Below are 11,758 nucleotides of genomic sequence, written 5' to 3'. Positions count from 1 at the left end.
TAGCTCTTCTCCCAACAGCGACACCAATGTTCCTCACAGCCAGAAATGTCACCTTGGTGCTCAGAGAGAAATTTTTGATGGAGCTACAGTGGCAACAGGATGAGGGTATTCTCACTCCTGATTCCAGTAGCCAATGCGCCTCACCTGTAGTCATCACTGAAAAACCAAATGCGACATTGACCCTTTCTGGGGACTTCAAGACAACCATTAATGCTCATTCTGATACAGACACCTACCCTGTTCCCAAGGTAGAGTACATAATGACTTGCCTCATGCATGGCAAAGTGTTTGCCAATATTGAACTCCATGATTTCCCGCTTCCACTGCATGAGGATTTCTGACACTTGTTAATGGACAATACTCCTTTTGGTCTCTTTCTGTATAATAGACATCTTTTCGACATTGCCACTGCGCCAGCTATTTTTCAGCTCTGTCTCAAGCACCACACCCACAGTGTGTCAGCACAGCCGACTGTTTGGATGATATTCTCATGGTAGGCAAGGAAACACGCAACTGGCCCCAAAAACTTCATGGGACATTCACAGTCCTCCAACAGGCAAACTTCAAATGCAACAAAGGCAAGTGCTATGGGTGTAGCGCTACACACAGAATACTTGCATCATGTTTTTAGTGCATCGAGCATTCGCTCTACCTCACACTGTACTGTGGTTGTGCAAAAGCTCGTGGCTCCAACCAACACCAGGCAGCGGAAATCTGTGATGAGTCAGCTCAATTATTACCATAAATTTATCCTGCATGCAGCAGACATTACTGACACGGGCACTGGGCCCCAGCATGTGATAAAACTTTCTAGAGACCATTCTCTGTCCCATGTGCCTCATGGCATATGATCCCACCATGTCCCTTATTTTGGCAGCTGATACATCGGAATATGGCTTGGGGGCAGTTCTTTCACATGTAACTGATGGTCTATAGCAACCAATCGCATTTGCACCTAAGACCCTTTCTGCTGGGTAGAACAGCTGTCCCATAGAAAAAGAAGGCCACACAATTACCATTGCCCTAAAAAAGTTTCATGACTACGTCTAAGGCCGCCATTTCATGCTTTTCACTGACCACAAACCCTTACTCCCTCTGTGGAAAACTTCAGCAAATATCTCTACCAAAACAAGATTGCTTTGAGTGGTGGACTCTCTTTGTTTCAAGCTATAATTTATTCTTACTAAAAGTTCTGTTCAAAAACCCAACATACCAAAACTGGCCTACTCTTGCGTGTACCCATAGACCAGGACCATTCTTCTGATGCAGATCCTGAAGTCTGCTTTCACCTGCACTTTGCCACCTAGGAAGCTGTGAGCAGTCACCCCACCAAGAACTCAGTGCATTCCAAGGTGCTGCACCTTGTGAAACGTGGTTTGCTGCCAGATCGCAAGCAACTGTGATACCCAGAGGTCCAGAGATACTTGTATGATCATTTTGAGGTCTCCAGCCTCAACGATGTGCTCCAAATCCAACCTCCTTCACACACTGGATGAGACCCTCACACTCTTTCTGGCATCTTATCATTCCACTTTCCAGAAAGGGTCAACAACAATAGAAAAATGACACTGGCAGCCACATCAATCACAGTTGTCTGTCAGCTATCCCACCAACGCCCACTCCATAGTTCATTAGTACAGCTGCTACTATTTATCTATTCCAGGTCCTGTGTGGGCCACTCCCTTCAGCAAAGACCATGAGCATTGGTTCCCTGTGGTCATATCCAAGATTCTGGGCTCGGACATGACTGAGGTAATGCTTTAAGATGGCACAGTATGTTGTTGTAAGAATATTAACTAATAGTGGTCTCGCTGTGGCCATCTTCCATGGTCTGTTACTCTACATCAACTCTTGTTCCAGAGGTGGTCCTCCACAGTGCGCATCCTTGACACCACTAGCCCTTCTCAGCTCCAGTCTGAGACAAGTTCCCAGCTGCTCCATACACCACACCACACCATACCAGCAACAGCAACAATGCCGTTAGAGGTGGACTTCAACCTTACAGCTGCTGCAGCCACCAGCAGAGACCCAGCCCTATCCCCTTCAAGGAGGGTGGGGGTTGGGAATGCTGTGTTGAGGCCTTGTGCCTATTCAGACAGCAACCAACATCACAGGCAGGTTATATGGGCAACATAACATAAGAGGGCTACACTCAACACTGCGACAAGGTGACAACCTGTGTACCACAAGAGATCACTTGGAACATGGATCTTTTCTCCTCCTGGGCCACATGACTGACAATAGCACCAGCAGTATCCTCAAACACGAGCAGCATTCAAGCCAGCATTGAGGTCAAAATGAACCATTTCACTCTGAGTGAGCTTCCAGGCCAAGTATCAGCTGTGAAATCATTCCTACGATCAGGACCTCGCCTTCCATATCAACCTTCTCATCAAGATGCCGCCAGCTTGGCCTCTACACTGAAGAGACGTGGCCTCTAACACCACAACCAGCAGTCGAACTTTGTAACGTATGTCACCGTCCTTTTCATAGGCACTATGCCAGACTTAAACTTTTACTTATTCTGTTGGGCTTTTGAATGTGTTGGTACCTTTCAGACTTTCATTGTGACACACTTTCAAGGGAACATTCCCAAGTTTCACTAAACGAGTTTGTGAAATTTTGTGGTTGTGTAGAGGGAGCAAAACAGTTCAATTTGTATATTATTGTTTGAACTCAGTTTCACTGTTAAGGGGTAAAACACATCCTGAAACTTAGTTTGACATGTTAGGTTCAGAGGGAACTTCTTCAAAACGATTATATATAAAAAAAAAGATTCTCTTATAAAAGTTGATGCACAGTTAACATACTTGAAAACTGTATAACAGAATTTTGTAAAATTTTTAAATTTTGCAGAATGCCCTCCACCATCAATTAATTTTGAAAAGTGGGAACTTTTGCTACAACATAAGTTAAAGAAGCTTTCAAGCATTGTACATCCATGCGCAATGCATCTGGTTTCTGAAATGCCATATTTTCAACATACCTAATTAAAATATCTAAACAATCATTATTTGCCTAGTTATTTATTTTACTTATATTTGTTATATGTTTCAAATTGTTATTTTATGTTGTACATTCATTTTTATTTTCTCTTTGTTGTTGTTTGGTTTATCATTTAAACTTGTGTATATTTTGTTCACTGAAAATAATGAGTAACTCATTATTATAAAACAAAATCATTACAGTAATCATAATCTGCAAATAAATGCTTAAAATGTAATCTTTTCTTACATCATGCAGATGATATCAACGAAATTATTTCAAATAATGTACATGATAGAACACACAAAGTAAAACAAAATTCAGCATTATTTCAAATTGTAATAGATGACCCTCTGAATATCTTGATTTGTATGAGGCATATTTCAATATATTTGTAAGCCTTGGCAAAGAGAACTGTATGTATATGAATGACTGCAGCTTGATTACATTGTTTCTCAAGTGATGGTTGACATAATCATTCAACAGAACTTGACCTGAAAATCTTTTCGCAAAATTCGTCCAACATCAAAAGCCATATGCATCTCATGAATGTACCTGGGCCACTGAGCTTTTTGGGATCACCAGATAAAGAAGCCCCTTGTCCTTGGGATGTGGTGATCCACATGTCTTTTCACAGTTTTAAAAGAAAACAATGATAAGTCTGGACAAATAATTGGGTAATCTCTCTTTGAAGCTCCAAATGTGCTTGAGACAGCATTGAAATATGATACACGAACTCTGACCAAGTGAAAAGATATTTGAAACATGTTTTCTGTCCCAGTGAGGGAGAAAAATTTGTATTATTGTTAGATTCATAGGGCTGCCATTGTGAAAGAACCATACATAGCATCATACCTGAGGACAAGAAACTTGTTCATCTAGTGGTACCAAAGGGCTTCATGGCACCAATATAGTCAGGAGAAGTAAACAGCCGCCGGCCGAAGTGGCCGTGTGGTTAAAGGCGCTGCAGTCTGGAACCGCAAGACCGCTACGGTCGCAGGTTCGAATCCTGCCTCGGGCATGGATGTTTATGATGTCCTTAGGTTAGTTAGGTTTAACTAGTTCTAAGTTCTAGGGGACTAATGACCTCAGCAGTTGAGTCCCATAGTGCTCAGAGCCATTTTTGAGAAGTAAACAGCTTTTGATGTTGGAAGAATACTGTGAGACGATTTTCTGATCTAGTTCTGTTGGATAATTATGACATCAATCTCCACTTGAGAAACAGTAAAATCAAGCTGCAATCAGTAGTATATATACAGTTCTCTTTGCCAAGGCTTACGAATATACTAAATATGTCTCATACAAATCAAGATATTTAGAGGGTCACCCATGGCAGTTGGAATTCATGCTGAATTTTGTTTTATATTGTGTTCTAAATCGTGTACATTATGTGAAGAAATTTCGTTCATTTTGTGTGTGTCTGGTGTAAGAAAACATTATGTTTTAAGCATTTATTTACAGGCAATCATTGCTGTAATGATTTTGTATCATAATAATGAGTTACTCATAATTTTCAGTGAACAAAATATATACAAGTGAAATGGTAAACTAAATAACAACAATGACGAAACAACAATGAATTGAAAACTTAAAACAAATATATGTAAAATAAAGAACTAGGCAAATAATGAATGTTTAGATATTTTTATTATGTATGTTGAAAATGCTCTTACAGTATATTATGTACAGCTTATTTTCGAAAAATGGTGTTTCACAAACTGATTTCATAACACATGAATGTATGTAGCTTGAAAGATTCTTTAATTTATGTTGCAACAAAAGTTTTCATTTTTCATAATTAATTAATGGTTGTGGCGTGTTTTGCAAATTTTCAAATTATTACAAAACTCGATTATATAGTTTTCAGGAACTTTAATTAATATCAGCTCTTATTTGAGGAACATCTTCATATATATCACTCTTTCAAAGAATTTCCCTCTAAACCTAATATGCCAAATTATGTATCAGGGTGTATTTGACCCACAAACATCAAATAGAGCAAAACTACTATTGCATTGTTTTACCTCCTCTATACATTCCTTAAGTTTTATCAAGATCGATTATTGACATTTGGGAATGTCCCCTTGTTAGTGCAAGGTTACCGTATTCTTCGATGCACTGTGACACAGGCCTTTTGCTTCAGATATCCTTTCTTTTCGTATTTAAGAAGTATTCTGGTTTTCTATTATAGTGTTCCAGCTAACCCTCATGAGAGAAGACTGTTAGTTTGCGATGCAATAAACTTCACATTCTTTGTATACTTGGCTACTTTTCCGGCGCCGCCTTCAGCTGACGTATGAATAAGGACCCCACACCACACAGCAACACTCCAGGAGAGGATGAAAAACCATAATGTTGGTTGTTTCTACCGTGGAATTGTTTCACGTTCTATGTGTTCTTTCAATAAAATGCAGTCTTTGGTTCGAAGTCCACACAGTAATTCCTGTGTGATGGTTCCAGTTTTAGCAACTGTAATTCTTAGGTAATTAATTGAATATAGGACATTTAAATTTGTGGGGTTTACTGTGTAACTGAAATTTAACCAAGTTTTTTACTATGAACGAACGTTTTACTCTCTCATAGTGAATATAGCACAATTAAATTTGTGTGGTTTACTGTGTAATCGAAATTTAACGAAGTTTTTTACTATGGACGAAAGGTTTAATCTCCCAGGAAGAACATCACGGAGTGGGCTTCCCTGCACAACGTGAGATTCATAGGGATCACTGGTAGACGTCTCGTACTTTGGCGTAAGGCGCCGGTGGCCCTGTAGTTGCGGCCAAAGGATAACCTACTGTTCACAAGATTTCATGCACACATCATTTTGATCTCACATGCAATTGTATAAAATCATAGGAATTGTAATCGACTTCGGTACTGGTCAATGTTGGGTGCATGGGAGACACCATATTGAATTCCGAAGTTGACAGTTTTCGTATCGTGCCTTGCGTATTGTGAAAGTATGGCGTTTCAAGGCAGTAGGACACTGAAGATTTATAAAACACGTCGTTCGTGATACGATTTGCTATAAATGGCACATAATGAAATATCAGCGGTTAAACCCTTTATGAGATGTAAGATACAGAATGGAATTGTGAACTGACGTATGAAAGTGGCTGACTCATGTCCTGCTATATACACATTTTTTTTTTTTTTTTGCCTTCGCGTTTCTAAAAGGTTCTGGGACTTGTTTATTAATTTAGTAGAAGTATTCTATGCTATGTGTATTTATGAATGCTCTCTCTCTCTTACACACCTCTTACAAACACACACATATTTGACACATCCAACACATTTGCAAAATAATTGAAAGGTAAGACACTCTCAGCCGTCTACAAGGTATAAAACAAAATTCACGAGCTAGTTATTTTAGGAAACTCTTCCAAACAAGAAAGTTTTCAATTAAAGTGCATGTTTAGCCACCAATATTACGTTTTCCGTCGTTTTATGGCAACAAATTTTACCACTACCGACTAGCTTTCGAAAGATCCTCAGTGTGCTGGTGCTGAAACAGCATTTATTCATTGGACGTAAGACAGATCAGCTGCTGCTTGAATTTTTCTGCTAGAATGGCTACCCACTCTTTCTAATTACGGATCGACTCCAGAAAGTAGTTTTCGTTTTTCTAAAAATAAATTTATGTTGTTGAGACACGTTAACGGACGCTGTTGAATACAAAAATGGATGATTGAAACTTCTGGACTGAGAGCGTAGTAGAACGGAAACGGTACGTTTCCGTACATGGATTCTTATCGGAAATATTAGATACTCATTTTCCCCTACAAATCCTAGAAGCTTGTAACGGGAATTTCCGAGCACCCTGTGTATGCGTTGCTCGATTCAGTTCTGGTTGGCTTCAACTTTTTTTTTGTTTATAAATCAACAACTCGTCTCAGTTTCGGGGCTGATGAAAGCGTATCAGGAAAAGTAGTTAGGTCAACATTTTCAGTAAGTTTCAGACTTGACCGCTATAAACTTATGTCCCCCTCCTCTATTGCCCAGTCGACATACATACAACTTCACACAATTACAAACAACGTGTCGTCGAGGTCAACGTACCCAGCAGTAAAGAAAAGAGACTCCATCAGAAGACCAAAACAAACTGCAAAACGATTTAGAAAAGATATCCGAATGGTGCGAAAAGTGCCAGTTGATCCTAAATAACGAAAAGTGTGAGATCATCCACATGAGTGATAAAAGTAATTCGTTAAACTTCGGTTACACCATAAATCAGTCTAATCTAAAAGCTGTAAATTCAACTAAATACCTAGGTATTACAATTACGAACAACTTAAATTGGAAAGAACACATAGAAAATGTTGTGGGGAAGGCTAACCAAAGGCTGCGTTTTATTGGCAGGACACTTAGAAAATGGAACAGACCTACTAAGGAGACTGCCTACACTACACTTGTCCGTCCTCTTTTAGAATACTGCTGCGCGGTGTGAGATCCTTACCAGAAAGGACTGACGGAGTACATCGAAAAAGTTCAAAGAAAGGCAGCACGTTTTGTATTATCGCGAAATATGGGAGAGAGCGTCACAGAAATGATACGGGATTTGGGCTGGAAATCTTTAGAAGAAAGGCGTTTTCCGTTGCGACGGAATCTTCTCACGAAATTCCATTCACCAACTTTCCTCCTCCGAATGCGAAAATATTTTGTTGACACCGAGCTATATAGGGCGGAACGATCACCACGATAAAATAGGGGAATTCAAATGGTTCAAATGGCTCTGACCACTATGGGACTCAACTGCTGTGGTCATCAGTCCGCTAGAACTTAGAACTACTTAAACCTAACTAACCTAAAGACATCACACACATCCATGCCCGAGGCAGGACTCGAACCTGCGACCGTAGCAGTCGAGCGGTTCCAGACTGTAGCGCCTAGAACCGCTCGGCCACTCCGGCCGGCAAGGGAAATCAGAGTTCGTACAGAAGGATATAGGTGTTCATTCTTTCCGCGCGCTATACGAGATGGGAATAATAGAGAATTGTGTAGGTGGTTCGATGAACCCTCTGCCAGGCACTTAAATGTGATTTGTCCGTTTAGTTGTAGATGTAGATACTGTTCTCTGTACTTGAGGTGAATGTTCATGGTTTGAACATCATGTTCGGTTCACGTGTTGTGAAGTGAACTATCACGAAAGTCGATAGACAACTCTTTTCGTCTTCGATGCAGTGTGCGTCGTCAAAATGACGTCACGTTTACACAAAGCCCCGTGAACCTCAGGTTACCCCTGCAGGTTGCCCGCGTCCAGAAGGGCTGGAGCCGGCGGAACGGGCGCGGCGCGCATGCGCAGTCGGCCGTTGTCACTGGCCGCGCCGGCGGGCCGCCTTTGTCCGACTGCGGCCGCCTCGTTAACGAGCGCGCTCGCGAGGCTCGAGCGTGAAATGCGCCGTAATGGCCTCCCGGCGAGCGGCGGCCATTATTTTAATTACGTATTTAATTAATGTTGTCAGGCGCGGCGCGGGGTCAACGGGGGGGATTAACCCATCCATCAGAGAGCGGTCGGAGCCTGCTCCGGCGTTCGTCCCGTCTGCTGGCCAGGGAGGCATCCCCGCCGTGCGCTCCAGTACCAGACTCGTGGCCATCGCCGTCCAACTCCCGCCTGCATTCGCTGCAAATCCGTCGTCACCAGATTACGCCGTAAAACAGACCACGTATGCTGAACTGACCATCAAGTGAACGTTGGGACTTGAATTGCGTATGCAGTAACGGTAACTGAAACATTCCACATCGCCAGTCATGTCGGACCCTGTGTAGCTTCTGGTAAGTACCCTCGCGGCCGCAGCCATGGTCCAAGAATTCGTAAGCCGTCCTCTCAGGAGACAAAAAAAAAAAATGGTTCAAATGGCTCTGAGCACTATGGGACTTAACTGCTAAGGTCATCAGTCCCCTAGAACTTAGAACTACCTAAACCTAACTAACCTAAGGACATCACACACATCCATGCCCGAGGCAGGATTCGAACCTGCGACCGTAGCGGTCGCGCGGTTCCAGACTGTAGCGCCTTTAACCGCTTGGCCACCACGGCCGGCTCCTCTCAGGAGACGTTAAAACGCATGAGGACGAGGCGCTAGTGACGTCACAGCGTGGAATTCGAGGTCCACGAGAAAGACAGGCCGCGGCGCTTACGTCACGAAGGTAGTCCTGAACTCGCTCACTCGCTCAACTCAGCAGATTTCTAAACCTGTTAATTCGCAGCTGGGCGTGTAAGTACTAACGAGAATAGCATCTTCCACTGGAATCTGCTATTATGAAGTCTTACTGATAAACAGTACTATAGCAAAATTTAAGATGAATACTCGATATAAATGGTATAACAGCTTGTATATAGCATTTAGTCTCACCTGCTTAACAGTACTCATTACATGCTGAAAGTGGTGCCTTATGCAACTGATAATCATTTTAGTATGATTTTATTTTATTGTACGCCAGTACAGCCATAACAAATTATAAGTAGGCCTATTGACTTCCCATCATTATAGGACTAATAACAGTAAGAGTCCATAATAGCGGACTCCAGTAGAATATTCAGTTTTCGTTTGTACGGACACGCCTAGTTACGAGTTAACAGGTGTAGAAATATAGTTTGTCTGCTGATTTGAGCGAGCGAGCGATTGCAGGACTTCCTTCGTGACGTACACGCCGCGGCCTGTCTTCCTCGTAGGCCTCGGTGGAATTCCACGTTCCACTACACTGAGAAGCCTGAGATAAAGAATCTGTCGTGTTAGAATTTTTCCTCCTGGAGAGGAACGTGGCCAATGAGATGCGACATCGTTTTACGTCACAACGGTGCATACGAGCGATGGCGTTGAACATCGTATTTGTTGGGTTTCCTTTCTCATAGAGTACGTGGTACGAATATATTCTGTTTCGAAGTGCAGGGAATTGAGGATCTGTGGAAAACACGTCATTTTAACTACGATTCGTTATAATTTGATGGCAGCAAACTATACATCGGTAAGCAACATTTTCCTGTAGTTGATGTTTTTGGTGTTTTTACATGTGTGCTACGAAAGAAAACGCGGATTTTTGGTACTGTTTTAATATTAAGCATCAAATAATGAAATTTGTAGAGATACAGTTTATAGAGAGTACATGTAATGTTAGAAGACTGCGCACTTGTGTCGAAATTGCGGCGCACTTAATAGCAGGCGAGTTGCGAGTTGTAATGATATACGAGGCCAGTTCAATAAGTAATGCAACACATTTTTTTTCTGAAACAGGGGTTGTTTTATTCAGCATTGAAATACACCAGGTTATTCCCCAATCTTTTAGCTACACAACACTATTTTTCAGCGTAATCTCCATTCAATGCTACGGCCTTACGCCACCTTGAAATGAGGGCCTGTATGCTTGCACGGTACCATTCCACTGGTCGATGTCGGAGCCAACGTCGTACTGCATCAATAACTTCTTCATCATCCGCGTAGTGCCTCCCACGGATTGCGTCCTTCATTGGGCCAAACATATGGAAATCCAACGGTGCGAGATCGGGGCTGTAGGGTGCATGAGGAAGAACAGTCCACTGAAGTTTTGTGAGCTCCTCTTGGGTGCGAAGACTTGTGTGAGTTCTTGCGTTGTCATGAAGAAGGAGAAGTTCGTTCAGATTTTTGTGCCTACGAACACGCTGAAGTCGTTTCTTCAATTTCTGAAGAGTAGCACAATACACTTCAGAGTTGATCGTTTGACCATGGGGAAGGTCATCGGACAGAATAACCCCTTCAGCGTCCCAGAAGACTGTAACCATGACTTTACCGGCTGAGGGTATGGCTTTAAACTTTTTCTTGGTAGGGGAGTGGGTGTGGCGCCACTCCATTTATTGCCGTTTTGTTTCAGGTTCGAAGTGATGAACCCATGTTTCATCGCCTGTAACAATCTTTGACAAGAAATTGTCACCCTCAGCCACATGACGAGCAAGCAATTCCGCACAGATGGTTCTCCTTTGCTCTTTATGGTGTTCGGTTAGACAACGAGGGACCCAGCGGGAACAAACCTTTGAATATCCCAACTGGTGAACAATTGTGACAGCACTACCAAAAGAGATGTCAAGTTGAGCACTGAGTTGTTTGATGGTGATCCGTCGATCATCTCGAACGAGTGTGTTCGCACGCTCCGCCATTGCAGGAGTCACAGCTGTGCACGGCCGGCCGGCACGCGGGAGATCAGACAGTCTTGCTTGACCTTGCGGCGATGATGACACACGCTTTGCCCAACGACTCACCGTGCTTTTGTCCACTGCCAGATCACCGTAGACATTCTGCAAGCGCCTATGAATATCTGAGATGCCCTGGTTTTCCGCCAAAAGAAACTCGATCACTGCCCGTTGTTTGCAACGCACATCCGTTACAGAAGCCATTTTAACAGCTCCGTACAGCGCTGCCACCTGTCGGAAGTCAATGAAACTATACGAGCCGAAGCGGGAATGTTTGAAAATATTCCACAAGAAATTTCCGGTTTTTTCAACCAAAATTGGCCGAGAAAAAAAATGTGTTGCATTACTTAATGAACTGCCCTCGTAGATAGCCGACCTGAGTCCACTTCCTTTTGTTTTCAAAAAGTTTCTGGGTCTTTCTTACTCATATAACAGAAGTATTATCTCAAAAGTCTATGTTATGGTATTTGCTGCAATTCTTTCTGCAAATGCCAACGAATGGAATGTTCCTCTAGTGTTCAGAAATCTTAACGTGACTGTCGATCTATGTCTGAAAGTAAACACAAGTTACGCCCTGGAAGTTTTTGTTATTAAGAAACTTTCTGTAAACTG

Source organism: Schistocerca nitens, chromosome 2, assembly GCF_023898315.1.
Source record: "Schistocerca nitens isolate TAMUIC-IGC-003100 chromosome 2, iqSchNite1.1, whole genome shotgun sequence".
Taxonomy (NCBI): Eukaryota; Metazoa; Arthropoda; class Insecta; order Orthoptera; family Acrididae; genus Schistocerca; species Schistocerca nitens.
Note: the sequence above shows the minus strand (reverse complement) of the source record.